The sequence below is a fragment of the Colias philodice genome, chromosome 26, assembly GCF_061535455.1.
Source record: "Colias philodice isolate Cphi_HAF_F1 chromosome 26, ilColPhil1 Martin Lab GWU primary, whole genome shotgun sequence".
NCBI classification, from domain to species: domain Eukaryota; kingdom Metazoa; phylum Arthropoda; class Insecta; order Lepidoptera; family Pieridae; genus Colias; species Colias philodice.
In genome coordinates this window covers 1,537,253-1,564,565 of record NC_143111.1, presented here as the reverse complement: position 1 = coordinate 1,564,565, position 27,313 = coordinate 1,537,253, and the positions used below count along the sequence as shown (strand labels likewise).

At 33.8% G+C, this 27,313-nt stretch overlaps 1 protein-coding gene across 2 annotated transcripts in view; it reads right to left on the bottom strand.

Moving 5' to 3' along the window:
* LOC149476751 (uncharacterized) overlaps window positions 1–27,313 on the bottom strand; it is a 52,359-nt gene that overhangs the window by 3,982 nt on the left and 21,064 nt on the right. The window contains exons 1-2 of one of the 2 annotated variants that reach the window (XM_089711202.1): window positions 2,624–2,661; window positions 2,194–2,300 (exon numbers count right to left, since the gene is read on the bottom strand). The exons of the other annotated variant lie outside the window; for it this stretch is intronic. The gene's annotated coding sequence lies outside the window, so the exon portion shown is untranslated. Of the gene's footprint in view, window positions 1–2,193; window positions 2,301–2,623; window positions 2,662–27,313 lie in introns of those variants that run through there. 2 annotated transcript variants of the gene reach the window in all.

Genomic DNA, 27,313 nt, shown 5'->3' with positions numbered 1-27,313 from the left:
TATATTAAAAAATATAATTAATATTATATTAGCCGATATAATTACCTATTACCTACCTCTTTTTATATTATTTAGGATCCTCTAATTCTTTAGCGTTCAGGCAAAAACGGATGCCGTCAAACGCCAAACGCTTGCAGTTTGCCGTCAACACAAAACTGCAAATGTCGCCACTTGTCGACGGCAGCCGTCGACATAATATTAACTGCTGCCGCCGACGTGCCGCCGACTGCCGTCGACATGTGGCGACGGCTGAAGTAGCTGCTGCCGTTCACAACTTGCCGTTCGTCTGTTAGAACTCTAAGGTCAAAATATTTATGTTCATTAAAGGCGTCGGTCAAAAACGTTTTTAAAAGATATTTCATGCATCAAAAGTGTTTAAGACAGGCAATGAGTTTTGACTGTAACAAATAAATTACCAAGAGTGGAATAAGTATTTATTTTATTTACATTTCACTCTTATTTACTACCATCAAAGGAAGTATTATATATTATTATAATATTTCATAAGTATATGATTTTGTTAAGAAACAATAATAATCCCCAAGTTGCTATAGACATGCCTTAATATTACTTCATCAAAGCTTTTGGGATTATGTCGTCGTATGAACATCAATTTTATTTATATACCTTGTTCCCTGGTGGAAAATATTCCATATAAAGTATGTATATAGAAAAGGATATTTTGTTAAAATATTAACTGGTTATACCTATCTTTGTTATAAATTTTCTGTAAAGATATGTTTTTAATAATTTTAACTTTGAACCTAATCACTACTAAATTTACGCATTTATAATATTAGTAGGGATTACCCTACTAATATTATAAATGCGAAAGTAACTCTGTCTGTCTGTCTGTTACGCTTTCCCGCTTAAACCTCTCAATCGATTTTGATGAAATTTGGCACAGACAATCTTTAGACCCTGAGAAAGAAGAGGCTACCTTTTATCAAAACACCACGCGGGCGAAGCCGCGGGCGGAAGCTAGTGTAAGAATATGTTGTTACACGTGATAGTCTTTACGAAATAAAAACAGTTTTAGGATTCTCACATAGTATAACTACATGACAATGTAAATTTAAATCTTTTTGCTTAATCCATAAAATCACAAATCATTATTACAAAGGTAATTATGTATGTATTTAATATTCGACCCTTAATTAAAATAATTTCACGTAACATGATAATATTAATAACATGTTTATTATAAAACTTTTGTGTGATAACAAAGGTTTAAAACTATGAATATAATCCTTATTATAATGTAGGTTGTAGGTTGAAATGTTTGTATAGGACAGAATCCCTTGTAACTTAGGTATTATGTCAGGTCGGTTGTTTTAGTGATGTGTTATGTATACCTATGTTTCTTTTCGACATGTTTTAAATGTATGTGAATAAAATTTTGGAAAGCTTTGTTTTATTGAAGTAAAACTTCTTTGTCGAGGTTGGAAAAAAAATTTGTGTAACATTTTTTCGTTACGCGTGACATTTTTCCGTTACGCGCCATCTTGCTCTTATCCCTACCACGCGTGATTCGACATATTTCTGTAAAGTTGCATATAGTAAATTATTTTTTGAAAAATAAGGTCATAAAGAAGTTTCACTTCTTACCTACGTGTGTACACTAGTACACGCACACATTTTTTTCTTTTTATAACAAGCCGACTTAACATTATTAATGAGACGTAGTGATTGTAGAAAAAATTGTATGGACGGACGGTTGTTTTGATTTTCATGCAAACTGAATAAAATTCTGTCAAAAGATATAGTCAGGATTCAGGAATATCACATCTAGGCTACTTCGTATACTGGTATCACACAAGTGAAACCGATGGCTCCAGCTAAAATACTATTAATTATTAATCATTGATTATTTTTGCAAGCTACTCGTTCTAGATAGGAAATCACAATTACAAATTATGAAAATATTATTTAATGCCAAAGTTTATTATATTCTACATAATTTAAGAAAATGAAAAGTAATTTACACTTTATTATTAGTAGGCTGAGCGTAAAAATTGCTTCTTTGTTATAATAAAAAACCTATTTTCAGAACAAACGTATTAAAAATAGCTTTAATCAAATATTTCATATTATGTATAGTACGGCTCTAGAATCGAGCACAGCAATGGCAATTTTATACATAAAAGTTATATCTATATAACATAATCATATTTCAGGAACAAAAGATCGTACTTTTAAACGACTTCCGAGAATTTATGGAGACTCTCGATGGATTGACACACTTATTATAGCCAAGAGATCTGAAGTCTGCAAATTTTCTGTAAAACTTTTCCGCCTTCCTGGAATTTCGAGGAAATTGTATTTGGTTGAGTTCATAGAATATGATGTTAAGTGAATAAACCTAATGTTGAACATACAACAGAAATAAATTGTGCTTCAAGCTAAAAGACAAAAATATTCTTCTGTTCAGAGAACAAAATCTATCAACGCAATTCTGACGCCCGTTTTTAAGATTTTAAAGCGTTAGCTTCAAGGGATTGTAGTCGTTGAGATTTTTTATAAGTAAATACCGTAAGAATATGTCATTTAAGTTTTAAGAAGTGTCGCTGACACACACAACTGCGCGTACACATAATATGCTCCCACACTCGCATAATCCCACACATACTCACGTCGTACAAACATACGCATCCCCACGAACACGCACACACACACACTGCTATCTCACAAGTCACACAAATCATACATTCCTATCAAACATAACATCACATGAACATTTTATTTCCGCATCGCGTAATTGCATTGCGCAACTCGTAATGCGCAGAGTAGTGTGTTTGGCACAACGCCATCTAGCGGCTATTCCGGGCGATGACCCCGTTTGAACAGCGGAACGTATTTATAGTAATGTACGTAAATATTGTACTGAGATAGTGGTGAAAGATGAATGAAATGCTGTTATTTTTTTAATGTAGACAGATGTATTACGTAAAAATCTTGCGTTTTGTAATTTTTCAAAAGAGGTGTCCAATTGTCCATGCTGACGATGATTATTTCGAGTGAAATAAATACCATATCCGTTGTACACATATTAGTTATTAGTTATTACATTTGTAAAAAAAGATTCACTTTCAGCACATTCACACACTAACTACTATATCTATATGGTGAATCACATATTATCACTTATGTAATATTTAGTCGATTTAGCATCGTGACATTATTACATTAAGAAAGACTGCCTAGAGATAGTATAGAGATATTCCTAAGTAATATTCCTAGTGAATAATCCCTAAATTTCAAAACAATAGGCAATACGGCAAAACTAAGGTCAATATCTAACATCCTCCACAATTATTATAGTGCAATATAATACCTATAGAAATAAACTAATATCCCGATAATTAAATCTTATATATAAAATTCTCGTGTCACAATGTTAGTCTGCATACTCCTCCGAAACGGGTGGACCGATTCTCATGAAATTTTCTGTGCATATCGGGTAAGTCTGAGAATCGGCCAACATCTATTTTTCATATGTACCACGGGCGAAGCCGGGGCGGATCGCTAGTTTATTTATATCGTTATATATCGTTCGAGTCGTGACGGTTGGAGTGACAGTTTTGGTTCCCGAGTTTCTTTTACTTTAAAAATAGTCAAAGTGTCTAATTAGTATTTTTAAGCGTTTCTTTGAGTAGTAAACTATAAAAACTATCACAGTCAGTGTTATCCAAGTGATTGAAGACGTTATTAGTGATTAACAAGCGTAAATAAAAAACAGCTGAGTAACAGCTGATTTTACGACTACCGACAACTCTGCAGTAACTGTGAGTAAATAAATCTACGAGTAAATTACGGGGGATAGTGGTTGTGATCTCTGTTTATCACAGAAAGTTAATCGATTCTATACGTGAGTGAATAAAATCAAATAGCAATAACTGTATCTGCAAATTTCATTGCAAACGCAATAAAATAGTGATCTAAATTAAGTATATCGCCCTCTACTGCATTAATCAATAACTAACTTCATTGATCGATACGGGGCAAAATGCCTAACAACAAGTGCCCTAGCTGCGGGAAATTTTACTCTCCAACAACAGATGGCGCTAAGTGTTTTAAATGCAGTCACCTGTACCACAAACAATGTATAAGCCCCAAATCACGACTCAATGGAAAATGGTTATGCAAAACATGCAAAGACTCGTCTCCTAAATCAGCGGAACCTGAATGCTCGCAAGATGTGGGGAGCGGAGATATTTACGTGGATGCCCCGATGCAGGCCCATGATTCCCTCTCCAGCTCTCTTGCAGAGGAAATGAAACTTTTGCGCACCGAACTTTCTAGTTTTCGTCAGGAAATGACGAAGGTCACAATGGTTATGGCAGAGTACAATAAGAGACTCGACGGATTTGAAGAGCGATTGGAGCGAATGGAGTCAGATTACTCAGTAAACAAACCGATTAGTCAACCTAGTAATGATATAGTTGAAAGCATTGAATCTCTTAAGCATCAGTTGAACGATTCTGAGCAGCGTAATCTGATGAATGATGTTGAAATTACCGGCTTTCCAGAAACTAAAGGCGAAAACCTATTACATTTGACTATAACAATAGCACATAAAATTGGTCTGTCTTTGGAAGAGAAGGATATTGTAAATGCGTATCGTGTCGGTCGGCAAAACGGATTAGATATGAGTAGCGACCGTAGCTCATCTGGGCGTCCGCGCCCCATCATAGTGAAACTGACCCGGCACCATCTGCGTAACGAGTTATTGCGTGCGGCGCGCGTGCGCCGCGGCACTGATAGCGGCGGGCTAGTCGCGGGAGAACCGCGCCGCTTCTATATCAACGAGCACCTAACGCGCAATAACCGTAGGTTATTCCATCTGGCGCGGGAGCAACAACGCGCCATAGGCTGGAGTTATGTCTGGACCCGGCGTGGCCATATATATGCAAGACGCGACCAGCACTCTAAATACCATATAATATCCTCCGAAGGTGATATAAATAAGGTTTTTGGTCAAAGCTAGGTTTGGGCTTACTGATACTCAATATATGTATTTTAAAAGTAATTACCTATCCATCGGTATTCATGATTTCAATTTGTTTGTTTCTGTGGTTTGCATATAGCTGCATTTTACGCGTACTTTTTGTAATATTTCATTATGTTATTATTATACATAGTGTTAGATGTAAATCGTACAAACGTTGTAAGATTATAACGTTAATGTTTCATGAAACAGCCAGCCATGTAAAGCATCCTTATTTAACATACGTAATATTGTGTCGTGTTTTTCTTCTTATAAAAATATATTAAGTATACGTGTTATTACGAAACTTTCCCATTGTTCAATTTAAACATCTATTGGCTAGTTGCATTTTTAAACACTCATTGTATGAAAAATATTACATGTTTAGTGTTATGTTTAATGTATAGATTTAGTTTCTCAATATTATTTAATAAATGTTTTCTTTTAATATTAAAATTGAATCATTGTAAAAAAGGGGAGTATAGGGAGCATCATAAAGTTAATTTTGAGATCGAAATACCGCTTCGCTTAAATACTTACTTGCAAAAGATTATGGGACAACTTGTTTTTAATTTCGTAAAATTTGTTATAATAATATGTAAATCTAGATGTCTTTGCTATGCGATTTATATAATCTTATTCTTCACGCAGTCGGATTTATTGAGGTGTGTCAATTGTTTCCCGAGTTTAAAAGAATATGTTCCTTGTATTTTACATTTTATTTTTATATTTAATTCATTAAATATCTTAATGATGTCTTTTTTAATGCTTCTACTTGTCTCTTCTAGTATAATTATAGTTTGTGTGTACGTTTTAAAGTTTAATTATAATATATTATATTTAATTTATTTGTGTTTCTTATATTTATACATTTGCAATAACAATGAACAACAAAAATAAATTTAAAGTTGGTCTTCTGAATCCTGGTTCTTTGGGTACGAGGCATGATGAGTTTCTGGTGGCAATGGAGCGCCATAAAGTAGATGTGATGGCTATCAACGAGACTTGGCTGAGGGATGGCGAGGAGGGGCGCGCTCCGGCTGTGCCGGGCTACAGGTTACGCCACGTTCCTCGGCCACTCACTCTCCGTTCTCGAGGTGGGGGAGTTGGTTTTTATATTAAAATTGGTACGTCGGTGAGAGTTACACCACATCCGCTAGCGCATGGCGTAGAACAGATGTGGCTTAAGATTAACTTAGGTGGCGAGAACATCGTGGTCGGTACTGCTTATCGCCCTCCCTGGTTGGATATTAATTTGTTCCTAGATGCGCTTACTGATTCTATTGGTTCTTTTGTGTGGTGTGACAGCCTTATTCTCGTAGGGGATTTTAATATCAATCTCTTGGACGGCGACCATATAAACTGTATTAAACTAAAAAATTTTCTTCAAAGTGTCAATTTAACGCAACATGTATCACAGCCGACTCATTTTACACGGTTAAACCAAACTTTATTAGATGTAATATGCACAAATGTTCCTGTAAGTAATTTAGCGGTAGACCACATAGAGGAACTCAGCAGCCATGCTTTTGTTTCATGCACATTCAATATTTATAAGAATAAAGCTAAACCTAAATTTATCACTTTCAGGCCTATAGCGAACATTAACATAGATAACTTTAATCAGTCTCTGAATAATATCGATTGGTCATTTCTGTTCTCTTTTCATAACGTGGATGAAATGGTTAACATGCTGACTTCATATATCATATCTCTTTATGATATATTTGCACCTAAGAAAAGGATTTTCGTCAAGACGAAACGGCCGCCCTGGATTACACAGAACATTAAAAAAATGTTCCAATTACGCGATGAGGCTAGAATTAGAGCGCGTCTCACTAAGGAGGATGCACACAAACATTATTACAAGGATTTAAAAAATTTCACCAGCTTAGCTTTAAATCGTGAAAAACAGGCTTACTTTAATTCATACATTAATTCTAATTCAAACAAACCTAAGATCATGTGGAAACACATAAGAGACAATGTTACCATCAATTCTAAAAAGGATTCACTGTTACCCTCTCATCTCAATAATCCCAATATGTTAAATAGCCACTTTCTAAATGTCCCTGGTAAAGCCCAATTACATCTTTCCTTATTAACATATTATGAATTTAATCGACACAGTGATGCTATTTTCAATTTTACGAACGTAAATGAGTCATTGGTGTTGAGCACTTTAAAGGAACTAAAGTCTCAAGCTATTGGAATTGATGACATATCTTTAGACATGTTTAAATCCACTTTACCTTCTACCTTACCGATACTAACGCATATTATTAATGAATCTCTGAACACTGGCATCTTCCCTGGTTTGTGGAAAAGTGCTCTCGTTCGTCCTGTACCGAAAACCAATAATCCACAAGACCTGAAGGACCTTCGGCCAATAAGTATACTGCCTTGCCTTTCCAAGGTTATTGAAAAAATAGTGTATAAGCAGTTAATGAAGTTCTTAGAGACCAATAATATCCTCCCAGATCGTCAGTCTGGTTTTAGAAAAAACAAAAGTACTGCAACAGCCATAACGGACGTAGTAGACGATATATTATCGGCTCAAGATGAGGGCAAAGGTACTTTCCTGGTATTACTGGACTACACGCGAGCATTTGAAACCATAAACGTGCCTTTGCTGCTATCTAAACTCACTTATTACGGTTTAAGCTCATTGACCGTAAAGTGGTTTAATAGCTACCTATCGTCACGTACTCAGACTGTTTCCGTTGCAGAGGAGGATGGAAGAACAATGCTCTCTGAATGTGGAGCGGTAACACGAGGAGTGCCTCAAGGATCTATTTTGGGGCCCCTCTTATATATACTGTACAGTGCAGACATAGTGACGCGAATAAAATCGTGTCGGTACCACATTTATGCAGATGATGTACAGTTATATATTTCATTCCGCCCACATGAGACGCAAGTTGCAGAAGAAAAGCTGAATTCAGATTTGGATTCAATACGAATATGGTCGGAAAATAACTCCCTTGTTCTCAACCCCAATAAGACCAAATATATGATACTCGGAACCCCCTCTACTGTCAAAATAATAAAAAATAAGCTGCCATCAGTATTTTTATGCATAGACGGGGTACCTATACAGCGTGTTGAGGAGGTTAGAAACCTGGGCATCATTTTTGATGAGAATCTGAGATTTGAGAAGTACATTAGCATTACAGCAGCTAATTGTTTCTATAGGCTTAAGGTTTTATATCGCATCAGACAATATATTGAACCCAGTCTCAGACTCAAATTATGTGATAGTCTAGTTCTATCAAAGTTCAATTATATGGATGTTATGTATGGACACCGGTTATTAGGTCGCACAAAACGTGTAATCCAGCGAGTGCAGAACGCATGTGCACGGTTCTGCTGGAATGTCCCACCGAGGGATCACATCACGCCCTATCTTAATAATGCGCGATGTCTAAACATGGAGCACCGCAGGCAATTGCACTTTGCATCCCTTCTCTTTGGTGTTGTCAAAACAGAATCGCCTCACTATCTGTTCGAAAAACTTATCTGGAGGAGTGAACAAAACACCAAATACAACACCAGGGATGCACACAAACTCCTCGTACCCAAACACCATTCCGCTTGTTTTAAGGGTAGCTTTAAATATAACGCCACTAAATGCTGGAACAACTTGCCACCACCGTTACGGAATCTACGAACACTATATACTTTCAAATCTAAATTTAAAAGTATATTATTAGCTCACCAAATCCAGTTTTAGTGGTATTTATATATATTAAATTTACGTGAAAATTGTCCTGAAATATTTATTATTTGTGTATTTATTCTATAAGTTATTATATCTCATTTATTTTATTTTTTTTTTGTGTATTTATGTATATATGTAAACCTAAGTTACTCCTTTCGTCCCAACTCGAAGCCTTCATAATTATAAAGGGGGGCACTGAAAAACAGCGCTGGCAATGTTCCAGAACGTTGCAGCATATGCTGAGCTGTCTCCTTTTTGTCAGGATCGTATGACACACCTTAATAATAATACTGATTGTCAATTTTATTTTCTCTACGTGCTTTTTTTTATGTTATTAATTTTAGTGTTATTGTTGCTATTTTCTTGTCGTGGTGCTTTCTTATTTATCTCTTACGGTTCTTTATGTTTTATATGTGTGTGTGTTGTGCTGTCCTTGATAAATAAATGTTTCTTTCTTTCTTTCTTCTTTCTTATAAAACTAACTCGTGACCATCAGGTTTACACTCATTATAATGAGAAAAAAAATATAAATAATCTATTATAATGAGATACAAATTTTGTATACAGACAAAATCACACAGCGGATGGGCATCCGGTATGAAATTATGTTTGATTTATCAATCAATTGGGAATAATTTAACCAGTTAATGGCTACGTGGGTGGGATTTTTATGGGATTAATATCCCATATAGGTTATTCTCCTAAATTATTCTCAGCAGTCTTAGAAACAATATTTAGGAAAATGGATTGGAAGAATCAAGGATTAAAAATAAACGGCGAATACCTGAGCCACTTACGTTTTGCAGATGACATAATTATTTTCTCGGAAAGCCCAAAGACATTACAAGCAATGCTGCAACAATTAGCTGAAGAAAGTGCAAAGGCAGGCCTAACGATGAATTTAATGAAAACTAAAATTATGTCAAATTCTACACAAAATGATACCATAACATTAGACGGAGTGGGAATAGAATATGTACATGAGTACGTTTACTTAGGACAACTAATATCTACCGAAGACTGCATGAAAAAGGAAATAGAAAGAAGAATAGCTAACACCTGGAAAAGATACTGGTCGCTAAGCGAAGTTATGAAGAACAAAGACATGCCAATGAAAGAAAAAAGAAAGGTATTTAATATGTGTATTTTACCATGTTTGCTATACGGGTGCCAAACATGGGCATTGACAGAACAACTGGCAAACAAAATAAAAGTTTGTCAAAATGGAATTGAGCGAAGTACAATAGGGGTTAAGAGAAAAGATCGAGAAAAACTAAAAGACATTAAAAGTAAAACTAAATTCAAGAATGCATATATAACATACAAACAACTAAAGTGGACATGGACAGGCCATATGATAAGAGAAAAGAAGGATAAATGGACTAGGCAAATAACAGAATGGTACCCGATAGACTGCAAAAGGAACAGAGGAAGACAACTTACAAGGTGGGAAGATGGTATTCGAAAAATAGCAGGTCCAATGTGGACTCGAAAGGCTAGGGACAGAACAGAATGGCGATCTTTAGAGGAGGCCTTTGTCGGAAGACAAGTTGAGGAGTAACTACCGTTTGCCGAACTGAAATCACTTAAATATAAATTAAATTGTTGAGTTTATAAAGTATAATTAGTTAGTAAATGTTAGTAGTAATTAGTTCTGAGGCATACTTAGAAAAGTTTTGTAATTTAAATTAAGATCAACAATAAAGGCTTTTTATTTTATTTTATTTTATTTATTTTATTTATTATAGGTTATTTTAAGCCTACTTATGCTATTCTATATTGGTTTAGGCTCTAGAGCGATATGATATTTTGTTATTATGTAAAACATTACAACAAAAACATGATTTAATCTATAAGTATAAAATAGATCATTTTTCGCACTTCGAAGAGCACTTTAAAACTATTTAGCATATTTTCAATATTTTTCATATATTTCCCACGTAATGAAAATTCTCGGGATATAAGAAGATAATAAAAGATATAATAGTATAATATTATCAACAATACAATACAATAATTCATATGCAATAAACATAATTCATTCGTGAAACATATATTTATTTATTAAAAACACCAAGAAATGAGAGTATCTTAACCGATTTCCACTTTATAATATACTAGCAATGCCCTGCGGTTTCACCCGCATAGATAGCGATATCGTTACAGTGAAAAGTCTACTATAGGTTTAATTTTTAATCACATGAAAATCACCTTTACCCCGTCCCGCACTACGGCCTTTTTTTTTTTGTTTTAGTGGGGAAATCTTTCATAGATACCCACGGCCTCCAGGGGAGGGGCCGTGGGTTATCTCGGATTCCTACCGACCAAAACCCCACTGTGTTCCGTCAAGACGCATATTGGTAGAATTCCTCCGTGACCAACGCACTACGGCCTGCTCGAATAGTATACCTACTATTTTCTGTAGATTGACACTTTTAAAAATTCGTTATATCTTTTGAATGGAATATCCAATTCTTTTCATTTAAAAAGTATTTTGCTGGTATTGAAACAGTCTGTAATAAAACATCATTTAATGGGATAAGGATTAATATATGTGTATGGATAACATGGTTTGATTACTGTCGGCACTTCTATTTACTTTGAAAACGTAAAAAAGTTGTTGTAGTAACATAACTACTGAAGATGGACATATGGTATCGCGGATTTTCTTGTAGATATTGATCCATTCTATAATACTGTAGAACATTTTTTTGTTCTATCTTCAATAGATTCCGCAGCGCACGCGATGACAGAAGTTTTATTGAGGATTTTTTTACACCTTGGGTTACATTATTGCATTTTTGGTAAGGATCTCTAATTTTTTTGAAAATGCAATATAGCCTATGTTGCTCAGTAAAGATGCAGCTTTCTAATGGTGAAAGAATTTTTGAAATCGGTCCAGTAGTTTTTGCGTGAAAACCATACATACATACATACATACTTACATACATACAAACTTTTCCTCTTTATAATATTATTAGTATTAGTATAGACTAGCTGCGCTTCGCGGTTTCACCCGCGTGGCTCCGTTCCTGTTGTTCTTAGCGTAATGATATTAATATCATAGCCTTCCTCGATAAATGGCCTATCTAACACCGAAAGAATTTTTCAAATCGGACCAGTAGTTCCTGAGATTATAGGGCGTTCAAAAAAACTCTTCAGCTTTATAATATAAGTATAGATTTATACTGTTTACGAAAGATCTAAATCAGTGCAATACATGTCACCTTAAAACCAGTGAAATATCGTGCCATGTATTTGGAATAATTAAACCGGTTTAATCCAATATATCCAGTCCGGAAAGGCCATAACTAACACCTAGATGTCTAGACGTGTAATAACCATGTTTCATAGCCTGTTATGATATAAAGAAATTGTATTCCTGCCTTTATTTACAATGTCACAACTCATTTACACGTATACAACTAAATGTATGAGCTTTTGTGAATGTATTTGCGTGTGTTTTTTGGGAAATTTATTATAATACTCTGTTTTTAAAGCGATTTAAAATGATTCAATGAAAATGAGTGTTTGGAATCACCCTAAAGATATAAACAAAAGTAGGTACTTTATTGTGCACCGAAAAAGGAAAAAAGTCAATAATTTTTATTACTTCGTATATTTTTGCATCACGCAAGAACGCACGGATTTGATGAGGATGACATACAATATGTAGGCAGAAATAAACTATTCATTAATATCGGTATGTTAAAATTCATCAATTTATGTTTATTTTCTGATATTGTTTGTGATATGCAAATTTATCACTATCTATTAGGGCCCAGGGTTAATATAAACATCCCTTAAACAAACAATGGATAATTGCAATAGTTTAATATCTATAGTTATTAATCTTATAAAGCAGAAGAGCTTGTTTTGCTTGAACGCGCTAATCTCTGGAACCACGAGTTCGATTTGAAAATTATTCACTGTTAGATAGCCCATTTATTGAGGAAGGCCATAGCCTATATTATATCACACAAAAACCAAAAGGAGCGTAGCAATGCGGGTAAAACTGCGGCGCACAGCTAGTTTATTACAACATTCATTGCATTAGTAATAATTTTTACCCAAATATTGATTTAAAACCCTCAAGAGTTACTCTGAACATGTAATATTTTTGAAATTCCCCTAACATTGTTTTGTACCGTAATATTAAACGTTTCATATATTATAATGAAAGCGAGTTACATTCCTCTGTTATGAAAAAAATAACTGGGACACTTATTTATTACGAAGTCGTATCAAGAATGTAGTTGTGCGAGCGGTATAAAATACTGTTATGGCGTGATTTAATTGAATTTTGGTGTGGTTTTTGTATCTGTATTTTTATGTCATTGATTAAAGGTAAAGTTGGAATTTAGATTTTTTCGACTTTTTTTTTTCCATGAGTTAGGGTGATATTTTGTTTTAATATTTAAAGATAAGATGAACCTCCTCTTTTTTTAAGTCGGTTAAAAATTAACGAACTGCTTATTATACTTACTTTGTCGTGAACTTTATGTTTGATACAGCGTATTTTTTTTTGCTGACAAATCATTTATCTCTGAAAATAAAACACGCATATAACTCGCAAATACGTGTCCACCTGTGGTGTCCACCAATGCAATCAATCATAATATACTACTAAATAACAGTCTACACGTAAAATCGATTAAAGTTCGACCGAATAATGTAAAATCGACGCTAAAATATCGCAGTACATTTCCGAAGGTAGCGGAAAATAAAATCATGTACCGTCTACTGCTCTCATATGATTTAACATTGGCGGGAAATATCGAAATTCACGTGCGTTATTTTGTACAGATATTTTGCTATAGATATGTGATCTGGTATATCTTTGCGTATTAAATAAAATACAATATCTGTAAAGGACATATTGTAGCATAAATAGCGTAAAAAAATTCAAATTTGGAGCACCGATAATAAACAATATTCATCAAGAAAATTCCACCCGTTTTATTCACGCACATTGTTTTATTTGCTACTACAGGTACTAGAGTCTAGATTCTAGACTCTAATCTAGACCTATAGTAGCAAAAAAATGAAGTTCTAGGCTCTAGAACATCATTTTTCAAAACTCTTTTCATTTCACGAGATACGTAAAGGGTGGACCCAGTGGAGGCGGTCCAATTAATTCGTTAATAGAGTCACGTCAACCACGTCTTTTGGGAAAAATTCGTAATCAGTTTCTATCTAACCTTCTTTGTCTTTAATTAAAGCGGTTTATTAATTAGACTTGGACGATTGGTGAATTGTTAATTTTGGTAATATTTTTTTTATATCGAATAATAGTTCCAAACCATCGTCAATTAGATTTTTTTAAAGCATTGATTTTTTTCTTCTAAATCGGATGTTCTTGCGTATAGTCTACTTGATAAGTTGAAAATGGTGTAAACTAGAGATAAGGCTCTTAAAAATACGTGCGATAGCTCATTTGATTCGGAATGACGTCTAGAAAAATGTATCGGAAATGTTTATTATCAATTTATCACACAAAAAATTGCAAAAGTTATAGGCAAATTAAGTTTCAAAAAAATAGGTATTTCGCTTATTGTTAATCACTCCGAAATTATTAACATTTCAGAAATTTTGAAAAAAGATTCTTAAAGAGGAGGAAATTTCCAACGAAAAACTCCCGACTCCCGGAATTCTATCTCCATTATTTATAATTTTAATTTAACGCTGAAAATAGGCCTCCGCGCGGCATTTTTAGATAGCGCGCGCGGCTTCAAAACCGAGCACGTCACACTAATTTTTTTTAAGGTATTAAATATTAATTTAAAAATTTAAAAAAATTATGGTGTATTCCGAACACTTCAAAGAATTTGCTCCCGTTGAACACTTCAAAAAATTTTTAAATTAATATTTAATACCTTAAAAAAAATAATTAGTGTGACGTGCTCGGTTTTGAAGCCGCGCGCGCTATCTAAAAATGCCGCGCGGAGACCTATTTTCAGCGTTAAATTAAAATTATAAATAATGGAGATAGTAATAAAACTAGGTAGACATTTTGGAATAGACTAACTTTATTAACTCATTACACAGACAGTGTGACCAGTTTATGCTCATAGATAATAGATGCTAGTGTGTAATAAATAATAATTATAATTAAGAAAAACATTTTCTATGGGATCCATACTCCATACCTTTATAAAACGCATACAATATCACAAGACTAAAGATAATTTCCAACACATATTCCTATATACAAAACAGGCAGAAAATATACAAAGTTCTTAACATAATTATTAATTAAAACACGGGTTATGAAATGGAAAACCAATGCAACGGTTGATTGAATCAGAAACAAAGAAACATGGATATCAAATGAAATAGAAATATAATTTATTCTCCATTCTCTGTAATTAGATCAATTTGTTTTGTTTGTTATAATATAATGTTAGAACATATCTTATATAGAGGTTAAAAATTCTAATAAAAGAAAGCTAGAAATGAGGATTAATCCTAATATTATAAATGCGAAAGTTTGTTAGGATGTGTGTGTGTGTGTTTGTTACTTTTTCACGCAAATACTACTGAACCGATTACAATGAAATTTAGCACACATATAGAGGGTAACTTGGATTAACACATAAGATAGGTTTTATCCCTGAAATCCCACGGGAACAGGCACTATGCGGGGTTTTCTTTGAAAACACGGGCGAAGCCGCGGGCGGTATAGAGTCCGATGGTTTTCAATGATTATGTTAAGTGGAATAAGACCAACATTCATTGAAATAATATAGTTTAGGTGATTTCAGTAATAAAAATTTCAGGGTATTTAAATCATAATATTTACTTAACTATGTTGTAATACTGTCAACTGTAGTAAATATTATTATATAATATTAAATCAGTCACGTGATAATTTACTGCTCATTAAAATCGGTTTTGTGGTTATTCTATTTCTGGGATCTACCGAACGGGAAATTTTCCCTAATTAAACGAATTAACCATAAATAAACTAAACACAAATAGGTAAATCAAATACACAAACATGACAGCTATTTAATTAAACAGATGAAGATATAAACTAATGGGTTAATTCTTAATTAATAAACGTGTTGGTTTTGTGTCATATTATTTCGAAATTTCCACACATTTATAATGTTCTACACATTTTAACGTGGATTTGTCAAAATTCGTACGCAAAAGTAATTTAATTGTAAAACTAGCTGTGCCCCGCGGTTATACCCGCAGTGCTCCGCTCCTGTTGGCCTGAGAGTAATGATATTTGATGCCTTCCTCGATAAATGGGCTATCTAACACCGAAAGAATTTTTCAAATCGGACCCGTAGCTCCTGAGATTAGCACGTTAAAACAAACAAACAAACTCTTCAGGTTTATAATATTAGAATAGATAATAAATACAAAATTTAGTTTGTCTTCACTGGTTTTTTATAGGGTAGAGAAAATATTAAATTTTTTCATCTAGGTATCTATAGATAGACATATTTAGCAATATATTATATGAATCCAAGATCTTGAAAAATAACTGAAAAACTTAAATATTGCATTTAAGAAAGGATGAAATTTTAGGTGTTTTCTGTTTTATAAAGTTGGGAAGTAGAGCTATCTATATTATACCTAAGTAATAACGTATTTCCATTCAGAAAACGCATTCAAAACCAAAATATCTGCAATTATTTCAATTTTCATTCTCACCTCTCTCCTAAACGTTTCGTTCGAATAACAAAAGAAATGAGACAATTTCGAGTAAATCTCTATTATCGTTATTCAATTGAACCAATTGTTAAATATTCACCCAATTGGTTTTAACAAAACACTTTGATTTGCGAAAAATCACGTCATCTACATTTCAAACGATGGTGATTGCGGTGTGGCGCAAGTTATAAGCGATTTAAAGAAATAATTTTAATTGACATATTTTTTGTTAACTCTTCAATTTCAAGTAAAGAATCTGTTCAGAAGTTACATATTATTTCAGGTTAACCGATGACCTCTATCTTGAATTTCAATTTGTACTTGTAAGTAGAGTTATTCTAGCCAGCTATTCAAAGGGAAAGGAAAGAAGAGACGCTTGCATTTATTCGTCGTTTCTTTACATATAACTAAAATATTCAAGTTCCCATAATAGCTCCTTACTATTTTCTATACCTTAATAGTTTAAGCAAGTGAGTATTGGAATTGAACATTCTAAACCACTTATATAAATATACTAGCGGTCCGCCCCGGCTTCGCCCGTGGTACATATGAAAAATAGATGTTGGCCGATTCTCAGACTTACCCGATATGCACAGAAAATTTCATGAGAATCGGTCCACCCGTTTCGGAGGAGTATGCAGACTAACATTGTGACACGAGAATTTTATATAATACTAGCGGCCCGCCCCGGCTTCGCCCGTGGTACATATGAAAAATAGATGTTGGCCGATTCTCAGACTTACCCGATATGCACAGAAAATTTCATGAGAATCGGTCCACCCGTTTCGGAGGAGTATGCAGACTAACATTGTGACACGAGAATTTTATATATAAGATATTACTTTTTAAAGTCACCGAATCGCTGACGCTTTTAAATTAAGCCGCAGTAAATTACGTGCGCCTGATCCGCTTCACTCAATTACATTGCGGGATGGCGTAACGATCTATGTTTATCCATTTTATCTCTCAAATGTTATATTTATCTAACTTTATTATAGGACTAGCGGTCCGCCCTGGGTTCGCTAATGGTACATATATAGCCTATAGCCTTCCTCAATAAATGGTCTATTTAACACTGAAAGAATTTTTCAAATCGGACCAGTAGTTCTTGAGATTAGTGCGTTCAAACAAACAAATTAACTCTTCTGCTTTATAATATTAGTATAGATTTGTGTAATGTGTTCTATTTGTATAGCAAAAGAGATAACTACATGTCTCTTATTGGTTTATGCTATTCTCATCTGTTTTCCTGATCAGTAATAATAATATTATGAACGCGACCAATCCCAAAAGTCAATGCATTTAATATTATTATCACTAACTACCCAGTGTCCCTATTCTATTTTAAAACCACATAGGTAGTCTTAAAAATTTGGATTACACGAACGATGTCTTTCATAATGAAGTCATTTTGGTTTCTGACATTGTTTAGTCTGTGGTATTTTGACATCTGACTTTGTTTAGTCTGTGCTATTTAGACATCTAACGATATTTAACCTGTGATAATAACATTTCAATGATGCTAATACACTGCGGATGGTTTTTGAGCAACAACGAACATGATAAAAGTTTTATAAATTCGTTTGTGAATTGAATTTGGGATAATCTTAATCTTACTGTAAGGCCACGGACACCGGCGGCGCGACCGACGGCGCGACGGGCGGCGCGGCAATTCGCGCGGCGCGGTAAGCACGCCACGGGCAGTTGCGTTCGCCGCCGCGACCAGTGTAGACGAGGAGACGAGATGGCTTTATCAAAGTTAGCTCGACGTTGTTTGGAGAGTAGCAGCTTTTTTGCTCAAGATTTAATGTTTGGAAGATATAGTGGAGTACACGAATTAAATAGAAATCGTGTTACAGACGGAGAATTCCACCAAAAATATGAAAAATATAGGCATGATGAAAAATTATGTTGCGGGTGGCTAGACTTCCAAATAGCTGGTCTAGCTAGAATTTGTGCAATAAAAGCTTCCGTCTCCATTTTCGCGAAAAAAAAACAAACTATTTTAAATTAAGTTCGCTCCGGGAGTAGTCGCCGCGTCTGCCGCTCGACTCCGTGGCCTGCGCCGTAATAACTCATACATTTGTTTCGATCGCTAGTCGTGCCGCGCGATTCGCTCGGGGAAATTCGCCGGTCGTCTCGCTGGTCGCCGCTGCGCGTGGCATGCCCAGTACATTTCCATACATTTGATTCATTCGCAAGACGCGCCGCCAGTCGCGCCGCGCGAATTTTCGCTATAGCGAATTGTCCGTGGCCAGCACGTTAATCTTAATACTATTATAATGGCGAAAGTTTGTAAGGATGTATGGATGTATGGATGTATGGATGTTTGTTACTCTTTCACGTAAAAACTACTGAACCGATTACAATGAAATTTAGCACACATATAGAGGGTAACTTGGATTAACACATAGGATAGGTTTTATCCCGGAAATCCCACGGGAACGGGAACTATGCGGGTTTTCCTTTGAAAACGCGGGCGAAGCCGCGGGCGGAAATCTAGTAATGTAATAAAGTTGACGAGAGCTATGAACGGGAATATGGCGTATTGAAATGAATAAAATTGTAGGGGAAGAAGATAAATATTGTTTTAGGATAAGCTGGCTAATTGTTTTAGACCTATCTAGATTTTAATGTCGATTCAGAGTATTCAGGAATTAAGTTTTAACGAATAAATAAACAGTTAAAAGAATGAAAAATGTATCTATTTAATTATATATATCTAGCGTAGAAAGTAAAATAAATTGATTATTAATTTAATAATGTTGAAACTACAGTTATAGTTGCATTATAATTTAATAGCGATTGTCGTAATGTATTTAATTCTAATGTAACATACAAGGACTTCTTTATTTTTACTGCAAGAGACATAAACAGATCTTACAAAACGAAGTGACCTTCTTCTTTAAAAGTCGGGTTAGCAAGTACTTAATGCAGCTTGGGCTTTCCGCTGACAGAGCATAATTTGCGTGTAGAGTTATCAACGAAATTAGATACAATATATTTTAAAAATACATACTTAAGTTATCTATCATAATATATATAAATCTCGTGTCACAATGTTTGTCCTCAATGGACTCCTAAACCACTTAACCGATTATAATAAAATTCGCACACCATGTGCAGTTCGATCCAACTTGAGAGATAGGATTGTTTAAACATGTAGGTACCACGGGCGAAGCCGGGGCGGACCGCTAGTAGGTATATAAAAATATGTATTTTTATATACTTATAAAGTACTAGCTTTCCACCTGCAGCTTCGCCCGCGCAGTCAAAGAAAAACCCCCATAGTTCCCGTTCCCGTGGGATTTACGGGATAAAACCTATCCTATTTCCCGGGATAAAAAGTAGCCTATGTCCTTTCTCGGGTATCAAAATATCTCCATACCAAATTTCATGAAAATTGGTTCAGTAGTTTAGGCGTGATTGAGTAACAGACAGACAGACAGAGTTACTTTCGCATTTATAATATTAGTATGGATAAAGTATGTACTTTGTGTGAAAAGACGGGATTTTTTATATAATAAACGTAATATGTACTTATTATATCAAAGCTGCTCAAATACAAATTAGCTCATGATTTTAATAAAATATTCATCTATACAAAATCTTTGAATCTGTGTAGATAGCCCACGCTTTTCTTTTTATTTTTCGGTTCCTAAGAAATGAAACCTTTACAGTTCATGTTGTACCTGAAGTAATATTTTTGGGAAACCTAAAAAATATCTAAGAAATATATTAATTAACTACAAAAAGCTTCCATCAATAAAAGTACTAATCTTACACGAGTAACAATTTTATTCACAACTAGCGGTCCGCCCCGGCTTCGCCCGTGGTACATGTTTACGTTTTCTCTACATAAGAACCATCCTCGTACTTCAAGGAATATAATAAAAAAAGAATTATCGAAATCGGTTCAGCCGTTCTCGAGTTATGCGCTTACCAACACATTTTGCGATTCATTTTTATATATAAGATAAAATTTAAAAGGAAATTGTATCTAGTAATTAATATACATACCTTACAATTTAAAAACAAACATCATAATATGGAAAAACAATTAATACATTTACATTTTTTTATGACTAGGTACCTTTTATTAAATACTACAATCTAAATCTCTCCAATTGTCTTCAAACTCAAACTCAAACATTTATTTATTCAATTAGACTTCTTCGAGAAGCACTTTTGAAACGTCAATACATATTATTTTTTAAAATTTACCACCGATTCGGAAAGCAGTATCTATGGAGAAGAATCGGCAAGAAACTCCATAGTTGCTCTTTTAAATCATTTCAGTATTACAATTTTAATTTTACAAAATATTAACTGTACGTATGTCGTATAATATATTATCATAATATGCCAAAGAACTGTCCTGTGGTTTTTACGCGACAACCCTCCATCTTCCATATACCTATTCCTTAATGCTGTAATAGGCTCTCTGAACTAATACGTTTTTTACATAATTTTTAAATTTAGCACTACTAAACTCTTTAATACCATGAGGAATTCTTGTCTTAAATATAGTCACTTGACAAAATAACATCGCTTGTAGTAAAATTCCTTTAAGCATATTTCTATAATTAACTGTATTTACCCTACAATACCGTGAAGAAACGATAACAACTAATTAAGGCATGACCTAATTCGTAATGAGCATGTTGTACTCATATTTACCAAAATACCTTTTACGAATACGAATTTTATACTTCAACTAGCTGTGCCCCGCGGATTTATCATCATTGCTCGGCTCCTCTATTGGTCTTAGTGATGATATGCCTATACTCTATAGCATTTCTCGATACATGCACTATCTAACAACAATCTGTAATTTTTTTCAAACCCATCCATCTTAAACCACAACTCAGATTAACATCAGGCGAGATTGTGGTCAGGCACTAACCTATTCCCAATAAAAAAAAAACCGGCCAAGTGCGAGTCGGGCTCGCGCACAAAGGGTTCCGTAGCAGCAAATATAATAAATTACAGTTAAATCAACCTATCTCAAAAACTATAAGAGATACTTTGATCAAACCAAAAATCGTTGAAAGAGTTAATTAGCATGCATCACCTCTATTTTTTTTAGAATTTTATACCCCGTAGTTATAAAAATAGAGGGGGGGGGACATACTTTTTACGACTTTGAGAGCTGATATCTCAAAAACCGTTCACTTTAAGAAAAATGTTTTTTAGAAAACTTTATATCATTTTAAAAGACCTTTCCATTGATACCCCACACGGGTATGTACATCGAAAAAAAAAATTTCATCCCTCAGTTACATGTATGGGGGGCCCCACCCCCAATTCTTTTTTTTACTATTTAGTGTCATATTTTTGTAGCGGTTCATACAACACATATTCCCATCAAATTTCATCACTGTAGTACTTATAGTTTCCGAGTAAATCGGCTGTGACAGACGGACAGACGGACAGACGGACAGACGGACATGACGAAACTATAAGGGTTCCGTTTTTGCCATTTTGGCTACGGAACCCTAAAAAACCCGAGGTTCTAATATTGTTAAAAAAAAACAATCATACCCTTCAGCTTTTTAATATTGTTCCCTAGGTATAATATAAAAATGAAACGCTAAATTTGTTGCTTAGCGCAATTCTCGAGGACAGCTATGTATTTCGTAAATTTTTTTTATAATATTCCTTGAAGTACTAGAATGGTTTTATGTGGAGAGAAAACGTAAACATGTACCGTATACTAATATTTATACTATAGATTAAGAAAAAATATTTGTTTCGTTGCTGACCGTACCGTCCTTCAGTGGCTACAATAGCCCGGTTTACACGCACGCTCTTTCGCGCGCGATTCGGCATTCACGTGGGAAAGAGCGAGCATTTAAACGATGACATAGAGAACGAGATTGCGCGTCCACTCCGCACACACTCCAACGCGCCACGCTTTCCTTCATTCAATCGCGCGCGATTATCGTTTACACGCACAATCTTTCCTCTTTCCTCAAAGACGCACGAATAATCGCGCGCGAAAGAATAAGTGCATAAAAAAACGTGACAAAACAATCCCTCGCGATTGCGCGCGCGTGCCTTCCCGCGTTCAATCCCGCGCACTCAATCACGCGGTAAAGAGTGTGCGTGTAAACCGGGCTATTAAGCCGTTACAGCACTGTAACATTGAGCCGAGTAGGGATAGCAATGTAGTTATCATGTAAGTAGGTAAATGAGTGAGCGTTAGCATTTTCTTTTGTCTTTATTAGTCGGTAATCCTATTTGGGTTGGGTAATTTGCGAAGTTATTAATGTACCTATTGTGTAAAGGTTTTATAATTGTTCATTGCTCAACTAATATTAAGATTTTCATAATCATAAAGGATTGCATTGTATAAACAATTCTGTATTTTGCAGTAGTAAGCAGTTTCTAATGTTATCTCAATATCAACATAAGAACATAATAATATTGTTTGTGCATAAATTGTGTATTGTAAATGTACTATTTATTCATACATTTATATCATAGTTTTAAAGAGAGGCTCTAGTTTTATATTTACGCACTTACGCACGCATTTTTAACATCCCATGGCCACCAGATGTTGTCTATTTTCTGCTTCTTAAATCTTATTCTGACAGAACATGGGTAGCCACATTGCTTCTGCATTATTTAAATAAAATAAATAAATGGGAAATAATATATTTCTTATTGACAGACTGAATTATAAAACACACTGTTCACACTATACTTGTTACACAACGTACACAAGTTCTTAAGATTAAGTTGAGCACTAAGAAGAGAATTTTGAAATCTATGTCTTAAGAAGATAAAACGTGACAAAAAGATATGTTCGGAATTCCATAAATTTGGAGTATTCACGTGAATTGAGTCGCGAGCAGAAACCTAATTAATACTTCGGATACCTACAAAGAATTAACAACTAATAATTATTTTACTAGGCTGTTAAGTTATATATTTTCATTTCTAGTAATGCTCGAGTAATAATGAAAATTGCTGTTTATGAATATAAAGTATATCTACGTAGGTACATGTTCTTTTTATCCAAACACTTTATTTGAAGAAATTACTGTTTTATAAACGTCTCAATAACATAGAAAGTGGTAAGTATATACTTTCAACTATATAAACTGAATAAATTTCGCAAAAACAAATAAGTAAATAAATTTATCATTAATACAATTCCCCTCCATGTCAATCGAATGCGTTCGCGTAAATTACATATGCAATATGCACCGAGACTGATTAATTTGCGAAAAACATTGTATATACAGCCTGTAATAAATTACTTTAAAACTATCGTATAAATATTGAACGTATTTTGTCTGCGTTTCAGTTATATTTACTGCAAAGCTTTCCTTTATAGTTACACTATAATTAATAACAATGAAACCAAATAAATGTTACACGAACTAAAGATTTGATTTTCTATTTGTACCTACGTCTAGATTTTAGAATTTTTGTCTGTATTATGTCCACGCTTTACTCAAAAAGTACTGCATAGATTTCAAATTTGGTATAGCTTGAGACCTGAGAAAGGACATGGGATAGATTTTATCCCGGAAATCCCACGGGAACGGGAACTATGCGGGTTCTCCTTCGAATACGCGGGCAAAGCCGCTGGCGGAAAGCCAGTAATTAATAAGAGTATCTTTTCCGGATAACGAAGGCTGCATCTAATTAAATGTATTTTAATTCCAAACAAAGTAACTAGGCTAGTCTAAAAATAAAAAATGATACCACAAAAATGTGTTAAACAATCGTCCGGTATCGCTTTCAAAATAAACGCATAAAATCCAGACGTTTAAAAATATTTAACGGCCAACCTCCTTTACACCGACGATTTTATTCTTCCACTAAACTAAACAATACGAACTGTTAGTTCGTGGTGTATTTGTGTTTTTAAAAAAAACACAAATATAGTAAAAAAAATATTTATTTTTCACAACACAACACAACTTTTATTCGCAATTATTATACACAATAATTTACTATTTAATTCACACAGTATAGAATTTAATGTATTCTATAGGATAGGGATTCGTCCCCTGCACCCCGCGCGGTTACTGGTACTGGTGCTCCTCTCAGGCTAAGCCGGTGAAACCGTAGCTTAGGTGGTTATGCGACCATTAAGAGAGTAGCCCCTAAACTAAGAAATCAACGTGTTATATACGTACAATATTGCTGATACCGCGATATAGGCCGGTGGGGTTTATAGCCCAAGTCAGCAATATTGGACAATGTAACACAATGTAATAACAATGTAACACCTCCCTCCTTTAAAACGGAACATCCTACAATAAAAGGATGTGAGTAGAAACAGTAAACAAGAAATAGTAAATAAGAGGAGGTAGGGTATTGAAATTGAAACAAAATAATCTCGAAAGATCTAAAGTACTGAAATTGAAATTAAAGCAAAATTGAAATAGTAAATATAAAAGAAAAATAAAATTTGAATAATGATGTGGGGATGCAGAGAAGAATACGTGACACAAAAAAAATAATCAAAATTTAATAAAAATAATACAGAACAATAGTAATTTTATGATGTAGGAACCAGCATAATAATAAAAATAAAAACAACAATGTAGAATTGAAATAGCACAACATTTATATAATATAAGAATTGAAATGGCATAACATTCATTTACGATGTACAAATTAAATCATTAATGTAAGATTTAGTAATAAAATTAAACAATTGAAATAAAACATTTTACAATTAAAACAATTTATGATTTAGAAATTAAAATAAGAATAACATTATTCTAGGATTTAGTAGTAAAAAAATTGAAATAGTATAACATAAATTTACGATATAGAAATTTAATTAAGATAACATTAATCTAGGATTTAGTAGTAAAATAAAAATACATTGAAATAGTACAACATCGATTTACGATTTAGAAATTGAATTAGGATAATAATAATCTAGGGTTTAGTAGTAAAATAAAATAAAAAATTTGAAATAGTAATAACACATCGATATTGGGTCTAGAAATAAGATTTAGAAATTAATATAAGCTAACATTTATATAAGAAATAGGAATAAAAATTAAGGCACATAAAAATAATATGAAACTGGATGTAACAAGATTTAGAATGGCAATACAATGATATTTAATTAAATTCTAAATTTCTCCTTATAGATCTAGGAGAAGAAGAGTCATCAGATACTTCATTCATTTCAAAATGTGTTGTTCTTGATCTGTGCTCTATGGCTGTTGTCGATCTTGTATGAACACGATTGAAGATTTGTACACAACAATTAGAATTTTGTCGACTTCGAGAATTACAGAAACAGCGATAAAGTTTATATGAAATGAATGAAAATACTGTTATTGATAATAAGGTAGTTATAATGCTAAAGTAATAGCCGTAACGAATGTGATACGGTTGGTTTTCTATCTTTGTTAATTCGTCGCTATTCTGATCTAATCTATGAGAAACATATTGTAAAGAATCGAGATTGATGTGAGATAACTTTATATGAGTAAGATTAGGGATGCTGTTATTGATTCTAGTTTTAGAACAGCAATCATCTTCTATAATATTGAAAGTAGGAGTTTGTATATGAATTTTAAGTTCAAATTCACTAGAAGGCGTGAATTGTAATAATTTATGAAATGCTTTACAATTTTTAGGCACTTTAAGAATACCGGATCCAACTATATCATAATCGTTAATAATATCATCACAATTCATTGTTAATTTAGAAATATTTGATTGTACATATACCCATCTATTATTACTAATTTTCTGCCATATATCTATATTACCAAGAATTAACTTATAGTCACAATTAGTGGGGAGTTCATGAATGTATTCCGTAAGGATAGACACTTCACACGTGGGGTTAGAAACACTGGACTCAATATTACTGAGTTTACACACATAAGATTTGCTCGTTATCACTTTACACTCACTTAGATTGTCAAACGCAAAGTAAGTTAACTTGTCCGTGGTTATTGCCAAGTATTTAGCGTTAGGTTTTATCATTGCAAAAGAGTGCGGGTTATTGATGTCATGAGGAGTTGGTAGAGCGTAGACATGAAATAGATTGTACTCTGTAAGTGTAACTAAAGGAATCTTAACAACAAAAATAAGCTTACTGTCGCTCATAAATGAGGAAATATCGGCAATGTCAAGAAGGACGTGTATATTATTTAATGCGATAGGTACTGGAAAGTTGACATTAATTTTATTTAAGCTAGATGTTAATTCTTGAAAAAGTTGAAGTGGACTTAAAATCGAAGGATGAACTACATTCAATTTGCCAAAAAGAATAGCATCAAGTAAGTTTCTAAGATTGGAATTTAAAATCATAAGGGAACTTTCGAGAGCACTAAACGTCATAGCGAGATGAGAATTGACTTGGAGTTTATTTGTATTCTCAGAAACTGATTCGAATATTTTGTTTAGCTTTTCCATATTTTCATTTAAAGTTAGTTCATTGTCATTGAGTCTGTGAATAGTTTGATTAAATGTGGAAATAGTAGAAGAGACGATATGTATATTAGATTTCATTAACGTGGCCAAGTGTCTTTGATCATCTTGGACTGCGTTAATCGCGTCAGTAAAAGCTTTTGCGTCGTCTTCGTCGAGAGTACCAAATACTTGTTTCAGTATGGGACCTCCGAAACCTAACCAAGCTGTTTTTTTAAATCTAGACTTATTAGATGAAGTGAGATGAGACAGAGAATTGAAGTTATTAAAAACATTAATATATAAACTTTCTAAAGGACTAAGGACATTTGTGCAATCAATACGCAATTGGCTAGAAGGATGATTATAACAAATAGATTTAGCAGTTTCAAGATTATGTTTAAGTGTTTCAAAACGAGGTTGCAAATAAGAAATATCAGAAAACGTTAAGATTTTGTAATAATCGTTAGAGTATTTCACGGTACCGATAGGATCAAAGAAGAGACCGGGGCTGTTGATGATAGGAGTCGTTG